This window comes from Bison bison, unplaced genomic scaffold, assembly GCF_000754665.1.
Source record: "Bison bison bison isolate TAMUID 2011002044 unplaced genomic scaffold, Bison_UMD1.0 scf7180017864037, whole genome shotgun sequence".
NCBI lineage: Eukaryota > Metazoa > Chordata > Mammalia > Artiodactyla > Bovidae > Bison > Bison bison.
The window spans coordinates 2137398-2154667 of NW_011494609.1; the positions used below are offsets into that span (position 1 = coordinate 2137398).

At 45.4% G+C, this 17270-nt stretch overlaps 1 protein-coding gene across 1 annotated transcript in view; it reads left to right on the forward strand.

The window, feature by feature from the left end:
• The first annotated feature begins 16289 nt into the window (after nucleotides 1-16289).
• Nucleotides 16290-17270, forward strand: part of HLCS (holocarboxylase synthetase (biotin-(proprionyl-CoA-carboxylase (ATP-hydrolysing)) ligase)) — a 217064-nt gene continuing 216083 nt past the window's right edge. Inside the window, exon 1 of the mRNA XM_010834835.1 lies at nucleotides 16290-16348. The gene's annotated coding sequence lies outside the window, so the exon portion shown is untranslated. The remainder of the gene's footprint in view (nucleotides 16349-17270) is intronic.

Here is a 17270-nt window from a genome sequence, read left to right on the forward strand (position 1 = left end):
GGGGGGACCAGGCCAAGGAGCGGACTCGGGACGCCCAGGGGGCAAGGGCGTGGGGGCGGGGGACAAAGGAAACCCCGGGAGGGTCGCCAGGGGCAGGGGCGAGGAAGCTGGGGAGGGGACGGCGGGAAGTGACCCGGGACGCCTGGAGAGGGGGGCAAGAGGGGGCACGTGGTGGGCACGGGGGGGGTCTTCGCCCAGGGGTCTCCCCCTCCCGGTGCTGGAAAGGCGGGATCCCTGGCTTCTCGCCCTTCTGGCGTCTCCGCGGCCCTCGGGTTTTGGTTCCTGCGCCAGCATCTAGGTCTCCAGATTGGTGGAAAATTCTCACGTCCACGGCTGTTAAAGCGGCCGCGGGGTTCGGGGCTGGGGCGGGAGGAGCGGTTACCGAAGCCTGTGGACCCGCCCTGCCTTCGGGGCTGGACCGCGGGTGCCGGGGACGCACCGACTGGGATGCGGAAACTGGCGATCGGGCTGCAGCTTCGCTTCCAGGCGGCGGAAGGCAGCCGACAGACCTCTCGCACCCTTCTCGCCTGGGAGGCCTTGGGACCGGAGGTGGCTTTTTCTGGGAGTGGGTGCTATTTACCAGCTGAGCCACAGGAAAGCCTAATGGAAATCCGTCCTCAATATTCATTGGAAGGAGACTGATGCTGAAGCTGAAACTCCAATACTTTGGCCACCTGATGCGAAGAGCTGACTCATTTGAAAAGACCCTGATGCTGGGAAAGATTAAAGGCTGGAGGAGAAGGAGACGACAGAGGATGAGATGGTTGGATGGCATCATGGACTCGATGGACATGAGTTTGGGTAAACTCTGGGAGTTGGTGATGGACAGGGAGGCCTGGCGTGCTGCAGTCCATGGGTCGCAAAGAGTCGGACACAACTGAGCGACTGAACTGAACGGAACTGGGTACGATTTTCCTCGGGATAGCTCCAGCCCCGGCACAGAAAGCGCCTCGATGGGCCGGGAAGGTGCGCGAGCCCTGGGAACACCTGGCCCGGCTGCAGGGCTCTCGGGGGCGTGGCTGTCGCGGTCCCCAGCGCTAGGGCAGGAGTGCTGTTTCATCAGCAGGGCCCCGCGGAAGAACCTGAAGGTGGCCAGCCTAGACTCAGGCCCCTCGCTTACAGACGCCCGATCCCCGCCGCCTCTGAGAACGCCAGCCTCCATTCTGTGGCTTGCAGTGAAAGTGAAAAAAGTGAAAGTTAGTTTCCTATCCCATGGACTCTAGCCCACCAGACTCCTCTGTCCATGGAATTCTCCAGGCAAGAATACTGGAGTGGGTTTCCTTTTCCTTCTCCAGAGGATCTTCCCGACCCAGGGATGGAACCCAGGTCTCCTTCACTGAAGTCAGATTCTTGACCATTTGAGCCACCAGGGAAGCCCCCTGACTTACAGTAATGGGTTTTTTGTTTTTTGGTTTTTTTCAATCAAAGAGCTTCAGAGATTAAAATGTTTCTGAAACGGAGCAGGATTGTGTGGTCCTTGCTCCCTCACCATGTCTTCTGCCTGCCTTTTGCCTGTGGAAGACTTTAGTCAAAGAATCATCAGAGAAGTGAGAAAATGCTGAAACAAAGGAAAACAGTCAAAGGAGACCAAATGATAATAATGTAGTCATTAAGCACAGTCAAGGACCTTTAGTTCTTTCTCAAGGTCTATAGATAATATTCTGAGCCGTATCCTGTGAGCTGTCATATAGATACTGAAACACCAGGTGGGGAACTTAACTACATGATGACCAGCCGGTACCCAGGATACGAGCTGCCACGATTCTGAGAACTGATCACAAAGAAATGGGAACAAATGGACCCTGGAAGTGAAGAGTAACTGAACCTAAAAGAAGGTGATGACCAGACCACTGATGACCAATTTGAAGATGACACACATACTTTTCAGTAACATTTGCACATGTTCTTTTCTTAAGAGCAACCGGTTATGACAATAATGAAACCTAATTAAAGAAGGGGGCAGACAACCTACCAACACAGAAAGATTTTATAAAGGGAAGATACAAATGGCAGAGTAGATGTGGCCACTGAGTACTGACATTTCTAAGAATTTTAACCTTTTTAAATGTTTTCTAAATTTTCCACAATGAGACTATATTACTTATGTGTATGTGGTAAAATATGTTGTTGTTTACTCGTTAAGTCAGGTCCAACTCTTTGTGACCCCTTGGACTGCAGCTCACCAGGCTTCCCTGTCCTTCACTATCTCCCAGAGTTTGCTCAAATTTATGACCATTGAGTTGGTGATGCCATCCAACCATGTCATCCTCTGTTGTCCCCTTCTCCTCCAGCCTTCAGTCTTTCCCAGCATCAGGGTCTTTTCTAATGAGTTGGCTCTTTGAATCAGATGGTTAAATTATTGGACCATCAGCTTCAGGATCAGTCCTTCCAATGAATATTCAGGGATGATTTCCTTTAGCATTGACTGGTTTGATCTCCCTGCAGTCCAAGGAACTCTCAAGAGTCCTCTCCAACACCACAGTTCAGAAGCGTCAGTTCTTTAGTGCTCAGCCTTCTTTATGATCCAGCTCTCATATCCATACATGACTACTGGAAAAACCATAGCTTTGACTCTAAGCTAAACTATACATAACATAAAATTTACCAGTTGAAGCATTTTCAAATATAATTCGGTGGCACTAGATAGACACACTGCTGTGCAGCCGTCACCGGCCTCCGTCCCCAGAACGTTTTCACTGTCGTGAACAGAAACTGTACTCATAAAACATAACTTCCCATTCCTCCTTCCTCCCAGCTGTGATAACCACCATTCTGTCTCTATGGATGTGATTATTCCCAGCTTGTATAATGGGAATCGTTTGTCCTTTAGTGGAGCATGTATTAATTTTATAAGTTATACATTTAATTTTTACCCCAACCCTGCAAACAGGCATGATTCCCATTTTACAGATTAAGAAATTAAAATTGAGAGAGATTAGATAACTGGTGTAAAGTCACTGTCTGGTAAGAGACTAACCAAATGCCAAAAAAATAAATTTAAAGGGCAAAAGGACCCAAGACAGTACCTGCACACACTAGATACTCAGTTTTTTTTAAATTGGATTATAGTTGATTTTCAATGTTGTGTTAGTTTCAAATGTACAGCAATGTGATTTAATCTAATTAATCTAATATACATTATTTTTCAGATTCTTTCCCCTTCCACATTACTACAAAATATTGAGTATATTTCCCTGTGCTATACAGTAGGTCTTTGTTGCTTATCTACTGTATATATAGTAGTGTGTATCTGTTCATCTCAAACTCTGAATTTATCCTCGCCCCTACTAAGTTTTGTCTTTTTTGTTTTGTTTTTCTTTCTGCCCAGCACCTGCAGGAGCACAGTAGCCAAGGCTGGAACAATTTGAACAACCAAATAAAGCAGTATTAGGTTATAAGCCAAAATATACAATAAATAATATCAGTTTGTATTGACATCAATAAATATTTAATGAATGAATACCTGGGCACTAATAGGCAAGTACTCTTTTTTCATATAATTTTATTTTATATATTTATTTATTTTGGGGTGTTCTGGCTGTTCGTGGCTGTGAGGCCTTTTCTCTAGCTGTGGTCTGTGGGCTTCTCATTTTGGGGGCTTCTCATTTCGGTAACTTCTCTTGTTGTGGAGCCAGGGCTCTAGGGGTGCAGAGGCTTCGGTAGTTGCAGTGCGTGGGCTCAGTAGTTGGGGTTCCTGGGCCGCAGAGCACAGGCTCGATAGTGGTGGTAACGGGCTTGGTAGCTCCCACCAGGGAAGCCCTAGGCAAGTATTCTTTTCACAAGAGTTCCCAGAAGTTTATTTAGACTAGAGAAAGCCATAATTCGAAAAGATACACGCACCCCAATGTTCATTGCAGCTGTATTTATAATAGCCAAGACATGGAAGCAACCTGAATGTCCACTGACAGACAAATGGATAAAAAAGATGTGGTACACACACACAATGGACCATTACTCAGCTATAAAAAAGAACAAAATAGTGCCATTTGCAGCAACACAGATAGACCTAGAGCTGATCATACTAAATGAAGTAAGGCAAAGGGAAACATCATATGATATCACTCATATTTGGAATCTACAAAAATGATACAAATAAAGTTACATACAAAACAGAAATATGACCACAAACATAGAAAACAAACTGATGGTTACCAAGGGAAAGGGAGGGAAGGGATAAATTAGGAGGTTGGGATTAACATACACACATTACTATATATAAAATAAATAACCAGCAAGGACTTATTGTACAGCACAGAAAACTATAAAAAGTATATAAATGAAAAAGAATATGTATAACTGAATCACTTTGCTGTACTGACTCTTTTGCGACCCCATGGACTATAGCCCGCCAGACTCCTGTGTCCACTGGATTTTCCAGGCAAGAATACTGGGGTGGGTTGCCATTTCCTTCTCCAGGGGATCTTCCCAACCCAACCCAGGGATCAAAACTGAGTCTCCTGTGTCTCCTGCTTTGCCGATGGGTTCTTTCCTGCCAGAGCCACTGGGGAAGCCCCTAAATCAACTATACTTCATTTAAAAAATTAAACAAAAAAAAGCTTATGCAGATACTCAACCCTCAATGAGGTGGAGTGTATAGAACTATACAAACCATAGTTTGAAAATTATGCATGCTTTTGATGAAAATAATGTAATAAAAAGTAAATTCATTGGAAATACAGAAAAAAAGTTTTTATTTTTTAATTTTTTTCAAGTAAAGGAATTAAAATCCTGGGAAAGAAATACAGTGCTGGTGAGATAATTGGGAATTTAAAGGGCTTTTGTGTTACTCAGTATGTTATAGTAGCTCTTAAACTTTTTTGGATCCAAGAAAGATCTTTATGAGAGAGGAAGCATTTGATGAAAGATATAGAAATCTTAAACATAATTAGGCCCGAGGTTTATAAACTGGGAAAATTTGTATGACTTCAAGTATGCAAATTCCTGCCTGAGAGGTAGTGTGGGAACTAAATAATATTGAGATTCTGTTTCTAGTTCTGCTCTCTTCAATTAAAATTTCTTTTTCGAATGCTGACTTTCAGCTGTTCCTTGAAAACAAAGGGTAATGATGTTAACCCTCAGGGTTTCCGGCTTGCCTAGGAGGAGGATACCAAAAGTCAAAACATCTAAGAGGGCAGAATATTTTTACATAAACAGTGTTGAAGACAAGCAGGGAAGTGACCATTTCCTTTCCTTCTGTTTAGGCAGAATCTATTTCCTGTTACCCACTCCACAGAGCACTCTGTTCCTCTGAAATGCGATTTTGGAATTACAAGATGCTGTTAGTGCTGTTGATGAAGTTTCTGAAAGATTTTTTGGAGACAAAAAATACACATATTTGTATCTTCAGAAACAATTTGTTTCATGGAAAACAAATGTATATATATATATTTAACAATTAATTTTTGTTTTTTGAAATCATGGCAAGACATATAACTAAATTACACCTTTTTTTTTTTTTTTTTTTTTTAATTTTGGCTGCTCCTGTGTCATCGTACTTCCCCAACCAGGGATCGAACCAATACCCCTGCACTGAGAGTGTGGAGTCTTAACAACTGGACTGCCAGGGAAGTCCTTAAAAATTACCATTTTAACCATTTTTAAGTATACACTTCAGTGGTATTAAATACATTCACATTTTTATGCACCCATCACCATCATCCAACTCCAGAACCTCTTCATCATTCCAGACAAACTCTGCACCCATTAAATAATAACCCCATTTCTCCCTTTCTGTTCTAAGAGTTGACGATTCTATGTACTTCATGTAAGTGGGTCATGTATTTGTCCTTTGCTGCTGCTAAGTCACTTCAGTCGTGTCCAACTCTGTGTGACCCCATAGATAGCAGCCCACCAGGCTCCCCTGTCCCTGGGATTCTCCAGGCAAGAACACTGGAGTGGGGTGCCATTTCCTTCTCCAGTGCATGAAAGTGAAAAGTGAAAGTGAAGTCGCTCAGTCGTGTCCAACCCTCAGTGACCCCATGGACTGCAGCCTTCCAGGCTCCTCCGTCCATGGAATTTTCCACGCAAGAGTACTGGAGTGGGATGCCATTGCCTTCTCCGATTTGTCCTTTAGTGACTGTCTTATTTCACTTAGCATAATACCCTATTATAGTAGTCGTTCAGTTGTGTCTGACTCTTTGCAACCCCATGGACTATAGCCTGCCAGGTTCCTCTGTCCATGGGATTCTCCAGGAAAGAATACTGGAGTGGGTGGCCATTTCCTCTTCCAAGGGATCTTCCCAACCCAGGGACTGAACCCCAGTCTCCCGCACTGCAGGCAGATTCTTTACCATCTGAGCCACGAGACAAGGGCCTCCCTGATGGTCCAGTGGTTGAGATTTCACCTTCCAGTGCCAGGGATTAGCGGGTGGGGTGCCAGGGTGTGGGTTCCATCCCTAGTGAGGGAGCTAGGATCCCACAGTACCTCAGGGCCAAGAAACCAAAACAGAAAAGAGAGGCAAAGACTTCCTTGGTGGTGCAGTGAAGAAGAATCTGCCTGCCAATGCAGGGGACACAGGTTCAGTCCCTGGTCCGGAAGATTCCACATGCCACGGAACAACTGGGCAGGGGCACTGCAAGTACGGGGCACCTGGGCCTGTGCTCTGCAATAAGAGAAGCCGCTGCATTGAGAAGCCCATGCTCTGAAACAGAGTGGCTCCCATTCGCCCCAACTAGAGAAAGCCCTCAAAAAGCAATGAAGACCCAGTGAAGTGGAAGTCTCTCAGTCGTGTGCGACTCTTTGCAACTCCATGGACTATCCATGGAATTCTCCAGACCAGAATCCTGGAGTGGGTAGCCTTTCCCTTCTCCAGGGGATCTTCCCAACCCAGGGATCGAACCCAGGTCTCCCCCATTGCAGGCGGATTCTTTACCAGCTGAGCCACCAGGGAAGCCCAAGAATACTGGAGTGGGTAGCCTATCCCTTCTCCAGCAGATCTTCCGGACCCAGGAATTGAAGCAGGCAGATACTTTACTAACAGCTATGAGGGAAGCCCAATGAAAACCCAGGGCAGCCAAAATAAATAAACTTTACAAACAAACAAATAAACAACAGGAGCAACATTGTAACAAACTCAATAAAGATGTCAAAAATGCTCCAACCAAAAAAAGAAAAAAAAATCTTAGAAAAACAACACAAGAGACCCCATATGGAGTCACTTCTGCTAAGCCACATGTTGCCAAACTAAGACAATTAGAGTCTGGCCTCCTTCAGAAATGGGATCTTTTAAACCAGTCAATCAGGAGTCATCTGCTCAGCAGTAGTGAGGTCACCTGCCTCACAGACCCTGCCATCCCCTGAAGGAAGCCCCCCTGCCACAACCAATCTGCTTGGTGCCCCATTAACTTCCTTGTTCCTGCTCCCTTCTGCCTGTAAAAGTCTTTTATTGTGTACAGCTCCTCAGAGCTCTTTTTTATCTTCTAGGTTGGATGCTGATTCATAAATCCTTGAATAAAATCAAGAAGATCTTTAAAGTGTACTCAAATTTTGTTTCTTTAACAGTCTTCCGGGTTCATCTACGTTGTAGCAAGTGTCAGAATATCCTTCCTTTTCAAGGCCATGTAATATTCCATTGAATATTATTCTTTTACCCATTCATGTGTCAGTGAACGCTTGGGTTGCTTCTGTCTTTCGGCTACTGTGAATGATACTGCAATGAACAGCCTTCACAAGTCCCCGCTTTTAATTATTTCGGGTATATACTCAGAAGTGAGATTGCTAGATGAAATATGTTTGGTTTGAATTCTTAGTTTAAGCCTTGCATTTGCTTTCTTTTTTTAAATTTATTTTTATTGTTATTTTTTAATTTGTGGCTGAACCTTATGTGGGATCTTAGTCCCCTACCAGGGTTCAAACCTGTGCCCCCTGCATTGGAAACTCAGAAACTTACCACTGGACCACCAGGGAAGTCCTTGAGTTTGCTTTTTTTTTTTTTTTTGAGTTTGCTTTTGAAAAATAAAAATTAACATGAAATTTGTGTTCAAGGTGGGAGTGGGGAAAACATTTAGTAACCAAGCTTCCTCCGTGACTGTGGACATCCATGGCTCGAGCACATGATAACTGATGTCTGGACACTGGAACCGTCCCCAGATACTCCCTGCATTAAATCCAGACCAGATCAATGGCCACAAGACCCTGATTGGCCTCCCCCCACACCCTTTACCTCTCAGATCTCATCTACTTCCATCCCTCCCTCTAAAACCCCTGGCCTCTGGACTATTTGTAGACCAGGAACATCCCAGACACACTCACCTCCTGCGTGAACCTGCCTCTTATCTTCCTCAAGACTTTACTCAAGTGTCCCCTGAGGGTGATGCTTTCCCTGGACATGTGTTTAAATCATCTCTCTCTTTCTTTCTCTCACACACACACACACATCCCTCAGCACTGTCTATCCTCTTTCTTCACCTGCTTTATTTTTGTCCATAGTAAGCACCACATTTAGCATACTATTATTGGCTTCTTTTAAAAAAATTCTATAGTGCTTTAAGATTTTCAAAAGTTTCACACACATGATTTCATATAATCCCATAATAACCCTTTTATTCCCCCTCTGCACCTATTTCTCCCCATCCTGTTCCCTTCCCCCCGCTGGTAACCACGAGTTTTATATATATATGTGTGTGTGTGTGTGTATGTGTGTGTGAATCTACTTCTTTTTTGTTTTATTCACTAGTTTGTTGTATTTTTTTAAGATTCCACATATAACTGGTATCACACAGTATCTGTCTCTCCATCTGACTTATTTCACTTAGCATCAGTCACTTCAGTTCAGTCGTCCAGTCCTGTCCGACTCTTTGCAACCCCATGAATCACAGCATGCCAGGCCTCCCTGTCCATCACCAACTCCTGGAGTTCACACAAACTCGTGTCCATCGAGTTGGTGATGCCATCCAGCCATCTCATCCTCTGTTTTCCCCTTCTCCTCCTGCCCACAATCCCTCCCAGCATCAGGGTCTTTTCCAATGAGTCAACTCTTCTCATGAGGTGGCCAAAGTATTGGAGTTTCAGCTTTAGCATCAGTCCTTCCAAAGAACACCCAGGACTGGTCTCCTTTAGGATGGACTGGTTGGATCTCCTTGCAGTCCAAGGAACTCTCAAGAGTCTTCTACATAATGCGTTCCAATTCCATTCACGTTGTTGCAAATGGCAACTTTTCATTTTTCGTGGCTGAGTAATATTCCATCGTGGCTTCCCAGGCAGCTCAACGGTAAAGAATCTGCCTGCAGTGCAGAAGTCATAAGTTTGATCCTTGGGTCAGGTAGATCTCCTGGAGAAGGAACTGTCTCCCCACTCCAGTATTCTTGCTGGGAAAATCACATGGACAGAGGAGCCTGGTGGACTATAGTCTGTGAGGTGGCAATGAGTCAAACACGACTTAGGGAGCATGAACACACACCACATCTTTATCCATTCATCTATTCGTGGACACTTAGCTCGTTTCCATACCTTGGCAATTATAAATTATGTAGCTGTGAACACTGGGGTGTATGTAGCCTCTGCTGCTGCTGCTGCTGCTAAGTCGCTTCAGTCGTGTCCGACTCTGTGCGACCCCAGAGACGGCAGCCCACCAGGCTCCCCTGTCCCTGGGATTCTATAGGCAAGAATACTGGAGTGGGTTGCCATTTCCTTCTCCAGTGCATGAAAGTGAAAAGTGAAGGTGAAGTCGCTCAGTCCTGTCCGACTCTGAGCAACCCCACGGACTGCAGCCTACTGGGCTCCTCCGTCCATGGGATTTTCCAGGCAAGAGTACTGGAGTGGGGTACCATCACCTTCTCCGATGTAGCCTCTAGAATACATATTATATTTTTATATTAATATACTATTTAAAAAATCTTTTATTTATTGTCTGCCTCTCCCAGTAGGATGTCATCTCCATGAAGGCAAAAATTCTATTTGTGTTCACTACTATATCCTGGTGTTTACAACAACAATATAGAAGGTGCTGGAGAGTGCGTAGCTTCTGCAGGAAATGAAGGAAAAACTTAGCAGTGGTCTAATTTAATTATGTATGCTGACCTAACATCCAAAGCGAGAGAATACGGAAAGCAATGTTTTAGCCACATGTGGCAGGTGATAAAAAAATAGGATCTCACTTCAGGCTGTCCCCAAAGAAAACAGGGTGGTATTCCACTTAAAGAGGATCAAATAGTTGCCCCAAAAGATATGTCCAAGTTCTTACCCCAGCATCTGTGAATGTGACCTTACTTAGAAACAGGGTCTTTGCAGATGTAATTAGATTTAGAGTAAACACTAAATCCAGCAATGGGTTTCCTTGTAAGAGAAAGGCAGAGAGAGACCTGAAGCAGAGACACAGGAAGGAGGTGTGAAGACCGAGGCAGATTCTCGAATAACACATCAAGCGGGGGAATGTCTAGGACTGTGCAGCCACCCAAATCCAGGAGAGCCTCCAGGATGAAGAAACGCAGATACCTCGATTTCTTCTGTTATTTTAGGCCCCAGTTGATGTTAATTCGTTATGGCAGCCCCAGGAAACGAATACATCCTCAATGGAGCCTATTTTTTTGGAAGTGGCAGGCTCACCCCATGGCTTGCAGGATCTTAGTTCTCTGATCAAGTGCCCCCCGAAGAGGAAGCACTGAGAACTAACCATTCAACCACTAGGAAGTCCCAAATATGTCCTCCATAGTTGGATCTAAGATTCACTTATTTTTTAAAAAAAAGACTCATTCATTCATTTATTTATTTTGAGCTGTGCTGGGTCATGGTTGCTGCTTGGGATTTTCTCTAGTTGCAGCAGGCTGGGGCTACTCAACTCTTTCTAGTTGCCGTGCTCGGGCTTCTCACTTCAGTGGTTTCTCTTGCGGCAGAGCACAGGCTCTAGGCACACAGCCTTCAGTAGTTGCGACTCCTGAGCTCTATCTAGAGCGCAGGCTCGGTAGTTGCTGTGAGGGGTTTAGTTGCCCCGAGGCATATGGGATCTTCCCAGATCAGGGGTGGAACCCATGTTCCTTGCATTGCAAGATGGATTCTTAACCACTGGACCACCAGGGAAACCGTAAGATTCACTCTATTAATTGTGTCTGTAAGAGGACAAAGAATCACGTAGTTACATGTTGCCTACGTCTTTCTAGTGCTGTGTGAAAAAAAAATGACATAAATACAGATGGTTCAAAACTAGGGAAGGAGTATGTCAAGACTGTATATTGTCACCCTGCTTATTTAACTTGTGTGCAGAGTACATTATGTGAAATGCTGGGCTGGATGAAGCACAAGTTGGAATTAAGACTGCCAGGAGAAATATCAATAACCTCAGAAATGCAGATGACACCACCCTTCTGGCAGAAAGTGAAGAGGAACTAAAGAGCCTCTTGATAAAAGTGAAAGAGGAGAGTGAAAAAGCTGACTTAAAAGTTGACATTCAAAAAACAAAGATCACGGCATCCGGTCCCATCACTTCATGGCAAATGGATGGAGAAACAATGGAAACAGTGACAGACTTTATTTTCTTGGGCTCCAAAATCATTACAGACGGTGACGGCAGCCATGAAATTAAAAGATGTTTGTTCCTTGGAAGAAAAGCTATGACCAACCTAGATAGCATATTAAAAAGGAGAGGCATTACTTTGCTGACAAAGGTCCGTCTAGTCAAAGCTATGGTTTTTCCCGTGGTCACGTATGGATGTGAGAGTTGGACTCTAAAGAAAGCTGAGCGCTGAAGAATTGATGCTTTTGAACTGTGGTGTTGGAGGAGACTCTTGAGAGTCCCTTGGACTGCAAGGAGATCCAACCAGTCCATCCTAAAGGAAATCAGTCCTAAATATTCATTGGAAGGACTGATGTTGAAGCTGAAGCTCCAATCCTTTGGCCACCTGATGCGAAGAACTGACTCATTTGAAAAGATCCTGATGCTGGGGAAGATTGAAGGCAGGAGGAGAAGAGGATGACAGAGGATGAGATTGTTGGATGGCATCTCTGACTCGATGGACATGAGTTTGAGCAAGCTCTGGGTTTTGATGATGGACAGGGAAGCCTGGCGTGCTGCAGTCCATGGGGTCTCGAAGAGTCGGACATGACTGAGCGACTGAACTGAACTGATAGATATAGATAGAGTCTGGCGTGCAATATGAGGGAAGCCACACCCCAGATCCTAAGCTGGAAGTGGCCTGTGGTATCAATTCCTGGGTCCTCTCCATTTCAGAAGCGAGATGACAGAAGCTCAGGAAATGGCCTGCCCTCACACTAATACTAGCTAATGTAGTCGTCTTAACTTTGGCTAACCTTTACTGAGCATCCATTATGTGCCTGGCACTGTGGTTTAAGAATATTAATTCACTTGGTCCACACAGACTTACAAGGGAGAGAGTAGTATTATCCACATTTGACAGGTGAAGAACCGAAATCATGGAGATGTTAAGTCATTTTTTCCCAGAAGAACAGTTCAATGTTCACTTCCATATCTTTTTGTATCCCTATTATCTATTCTATTTCCTTCTTCAATAATCGTGTAATACTTCCTGTGTTTGACACACTCCTTCTAGCGCTGGGGTTGGGCGGCCAACAAGACAGACATGCTTTTGTGCCTACGTTGTTGTTTATCGCTGAGTCGTGTCTGACTCTCTGCTACCCCACAGACTGCAGCAAGCCAGGCTCCTCGGTCCTTCACTGTCTCTTGGAGTTTGCTCAAATTCAGGCCTATATTAGAAAGTTTATATTCAAATTTTGAAAGAAATTTAGTAAAAAAAAAATACAATTTTAAATAATTTCCTCAAGGTCACCCAGAAAATCAGGAGTTAGACATGAACTCACAAGGGCTCTCTCTAGACTTTGCATGTTAAAAAAACCCAACCAAGTCAATAGATCTAATTGGCTTAATTACGTGTTTCACTTAGTACGCTGTCCCTTGTCTGGAAGCTAGAAGGGTGGGCACTCCATAGAATCGTACAAAATGGAGGGTTTTTATTAGAAGAAGAGTGGAACAGGAGAGCTATGAGCAAAAGAAAAGAAAGGATTATTTTCAGTTGAGAACATTTGGGGGGGAAAACAGAAACGCAAGTGTTTATTTTTTTGGTGTCACTCCATGGCAACTTAGTTCCATGACCCAGGATTGAACTGGTGTCCCCTGAGTCTTAACTTCTGTATCACCAGGGAAGTGTCTAGGCAATGGTTTTATCATGCTGATCCCCCCTTCTTCCTCAGGGGGAGCAAGGTGAGTCTGAAAGACTGATGACCTCACTGGTGCTGACCAGAAAATTCCAAATTGGTTGGCTAAGATCACATTTCCGAGGAAAGTCAAAACTACAATTAGGCTGGGTATGAAAGCTGGGTTTGGTATCATGGGCTTTTAGCACCATGGATGCCATTTTGGGTCTGTGGTTTTCTTTTTAAAGGAGTTTAGCAAGCATGCCAGATGGAAGATAGGCACCCCTCCCCACCCCACCTCACCCCGTCACCTGTTGGATCTGATCTGATAGTCCAGGGGCCAGCCACAATTTGTCCTATATTGTGCTGGGCGCTGGTGGCAGCCAGACCCAGAGTTCATTCTGATTGTCCTCAAATGACACCATCCAGGCTCCCAGTCATGCTGAAATTCTGCTTCTACTCGAAGTCGAAATTCAGGCCTCCCTTATTTCCTTTGACCCTCTGGGTTATTATGGTGTTGAAAGCTGAGAACACTGACCAGGGACTGAACCCGGGATTATGGCAGCGAAAGTGCTGCATCCTAACCCCGGGCCATCAGTGAACTCCCCGAAAAGGGAGAACACTCCGATGGACGCAGATTTCAAAGGAGTTAAGAGAGGAACAAGGAGAGTATAAGGAGAAAAAGGAAGCCAACCCTTGGAATCTATGGCCTGGAAATGCAGTGTTTTCCAAACCTTTGAAATAAAGATGAGTACATCTGCCCAGCTCACTGCCTATTCCCTGTGATGAAGAGTAGGAGGCATCTGTGAGATTGGGTGTCACCTTTTAAATGAAGAGTTTGCAACCTTCTCAGTGGTCTCCACTGGTCAGCTCACATAGGTGGGTCAGGCTCTTGAGTCAATTCTTCAGCACTGAGCCTTCTTTATGTCCAATTCTCAAAAACTGGAAGCACTATGAAGCGGTAGCTCTATTGTTGCTATTGTTCAGTCACTCAGTCGTGTCCGACTCTTTGAGACTCTATGGACTGCAGCAACATCCACCAGATCATTGAAGAAGAACTAGAGTTCCAGAAAAACATCTACTTCTTACTAGAGTTCCAGAAAAACATCTACTTCTTTATTGACTATGCCAAAATCTTTGACTGTTGTGGATCACAACAAATCATGGAAAATTCTTAAAGATATGGGAATACCAGAACACCTGATCTGTCTCCTGAGAAATCTGTATCCAGGTCAAGAAGCAACAGTTAAAACTGGACATGGAACAACAGACAGGTTCCAAATTGGGAAAAGAGTACGTCAAGGTTGTATATTGTCACCCTGCTTATTTAGCTTATATGCAGAGAACATCATGTGAAATGCAGGGCTGGAGGAAGCACAAGCTGGAATCAAGATTGCCTGGAGAAATATCAATAACCTCAGATATGCAGATGACACCACCCTTATGGCAGAAAGTGAAGAACTAAAGAGCCTGTTGATGAAAGTGAAAGAGGAGAGTGAAAAAAAGTTGGCTTAAAGCTCAACATTCAGAAAAGTAAGATCATGGCATCCAGTCCCATCACTTCATGGCAAATAGATGGGGAAACAGTGTAAACAGTGGCAGATTTTATTTTTTTGGGCCCCAAAATCATTACAGATGGTGACTGCAGCCATGAAATTAAAAGATGCTTGTTCCTTGGAAGAAAAGCTATCATCAACCTAGACAGCATATTAAAAGCAGCGATCTTACTTTGCCAGCAAAGGTCCATCTAGTCAAGGCTATGGTCTTTCCAGTAGTCATGTATGGATGTGAGAGTTGGACCATAAAGAAAGCTGAGCGCTGAAAAATTGATGCTTTTGAACTGTGGTGTTGGAGAAGACTCTTGAGAGTACCTTGGACTGCAAGGACATCCAATCAGCCTATCCTAAAGGAAATCAGTCCTGAATATTCACTGGAAAGACTGATGCTGAAGCTGAAACTCCACTGCTTTGGCCACCTGATGTGAAGGACTGACTCAGTGGAAAAGACCCTGATGCTGGGAAAGATTGAGGGCAGGGGGAGAAGGGGACGACAGAGGATGAGGTGGTCGGATGGCATCTCTGACTCGATGGACATGAGTTTGAGCAAGCTCCAGGAGTTGGTGATGGACAGGGAAGCCTGGCGTGCTGCAGTCCATGGGGTCTCGAAGAGCCGGGCATGACTGAGCGATTGAACTGAACTGGACTGCAGCACGCCCAGTCCAGGGGAAGATCCCCTGGAGAAAGAAATGGCAACTCATTCAGGTATTCTGGCCTGGAGAATCCCATGGACAGAGGTGTCTAGCAGGCTACAGTCCATGAGGTCGCAAGAGTTGGACATGACTTAGACTAAACCGCCACCACATACATCATTAATTCCTACTTCAAATTAGGGAGGGCCCTAATTTGTGTGACCCTATGTGGTCAAACTAGGATTATCGTATTAGTAGAAGGGTGGTGACATTCTTCCATGTAATGGCCTGGGGCGTATCTTGTGGTTTTGTTTATGGTTTTATAATTAAACAAGCCTACTTTCCAAGAGATTTCTTGAGCGATCATTAACTTAGAGTGGGTCCCCAAAGTTTCCTAGGCTTCCTTCTCTATCTTTAGGGATCGAACCCAGGTCTCCTGCCTTGTAAGTGGATTCTTTACCAACTGAGCTAGGAGGGAAGCCCAGTAGTTGGAACATTCTTTAGAAGCTATAATCCCTACTTTATTCAGATCTCGTTTTCCCTGATGTCCTTTCTTCATCCCAAGATTCCATCTAGATACCACATTACATTTAACCATTTCCTTAAGATCCTCTTGCCTGTGAAGTTCTCCAATTCTTCCAATGGCTGACTTTGACAGAATCTGTCTAACGTTTTTCTCATGATTTATTTGGGTTAAGGATTTGAGGTATAATAATAAAAAAAATTTGGCCTTTGTCCCTAATTCCTGTCACTGATCTCCTAAAATCCTTGGAATTTCCCTCTGTGTTAAGAGAGTCTCTGTTATTCATAATGAGCCCCTTTCAAGCCTATCAAAGTTTATGCTAATGAGGTGATAATTGGCGAACTTCTAAATGGCTTGGGATGAGGGATGGGGGTCCAGAGGAGCCAACCAAAGAGGTTTGGCACTTTCTCCTGACCTGCTTCAAAGAAACCTCTATAAAAACCCTTGGGAAGCGCTACCGAGAGGGCAACCCGGAGAGGGCTTGGACCGTCTGCCTCCCCCACCTCCTGCTTCTGAGCATCTCTCACCGGAAACAGTAAGTACAGCGCTTGGCTGCCTTCTGTGTTCTAGCAAATTATCAAACCGGGAGCTGGATGGTGGGAACCTGTGGGCCTTTTCGTCTGGCCGGGCTTCAGAAATGCCCCGTAGCCTGGGTACCCGGATTCGCGGCTGGCGTCTGATACGGTGGGCAGAAAATCGAAGAACCGGTTGTTGATGTTAGCAAAGACCCCCACGTATCCACATTCGGTGTTCGTCGGGGTGAGACCAGAGGAGGCAAGCGGAGGGCCTCTTATTTTTGCTCAACATCTTTCCAGGAGGGTATATAAGGCTGGATGGAGTAAGGGGGTGAGACTGGCGGGCTGCGGGAAGGAGGGTTAAAGAGCTAAAAGGCCCACAACGGGTAGGCGGTGGGGAGAGACGTCTCCTGGATGAGAAGCATCCGCGGGTTTTTTTTTTTTTTTTGTCTCTCCTGAATCCGGTCCGCTGTTGCAAAGAAGGGACTCATTGGAAAAGACCCTGATGCTGGGAAAGATTGAGGGCGGGAGGAGAAGGGGACGACAGAGGATGAGATGGTTGGATGGCATCATCGACTCGATGGACTTGAGTTTGAGTAAACTCCGGGAGTTGGTAATGGACCGGGAGGCCTGGCGTCCTGCGGTCCAGGGGGTCGCAGAGAGTCCGACACGGCTGACCTGAGCTAAGCTGCTCTGGGCGCGGTCCAGCTCTCACGCTGCGGGAGCCCGGGGCCCGGCGGAAGCCCGGGTGGTCCGCAAGCCCAGCCTGCACAGCGGCTGCCTGGCCACGAGGGGGCGCAGCGCGCGGCGGCGGGTCAGGAGGGCGACCTTCGGGCGGAGAAGCCGGCCGGCCTGCCCCCTTCAGAAGTATACGGGGCGCCGCACCCGTCAGGGAGGGTGTCGGGTGGGATAGGCTGGTCGCCGCCCCTCCGAGGGCCTCGT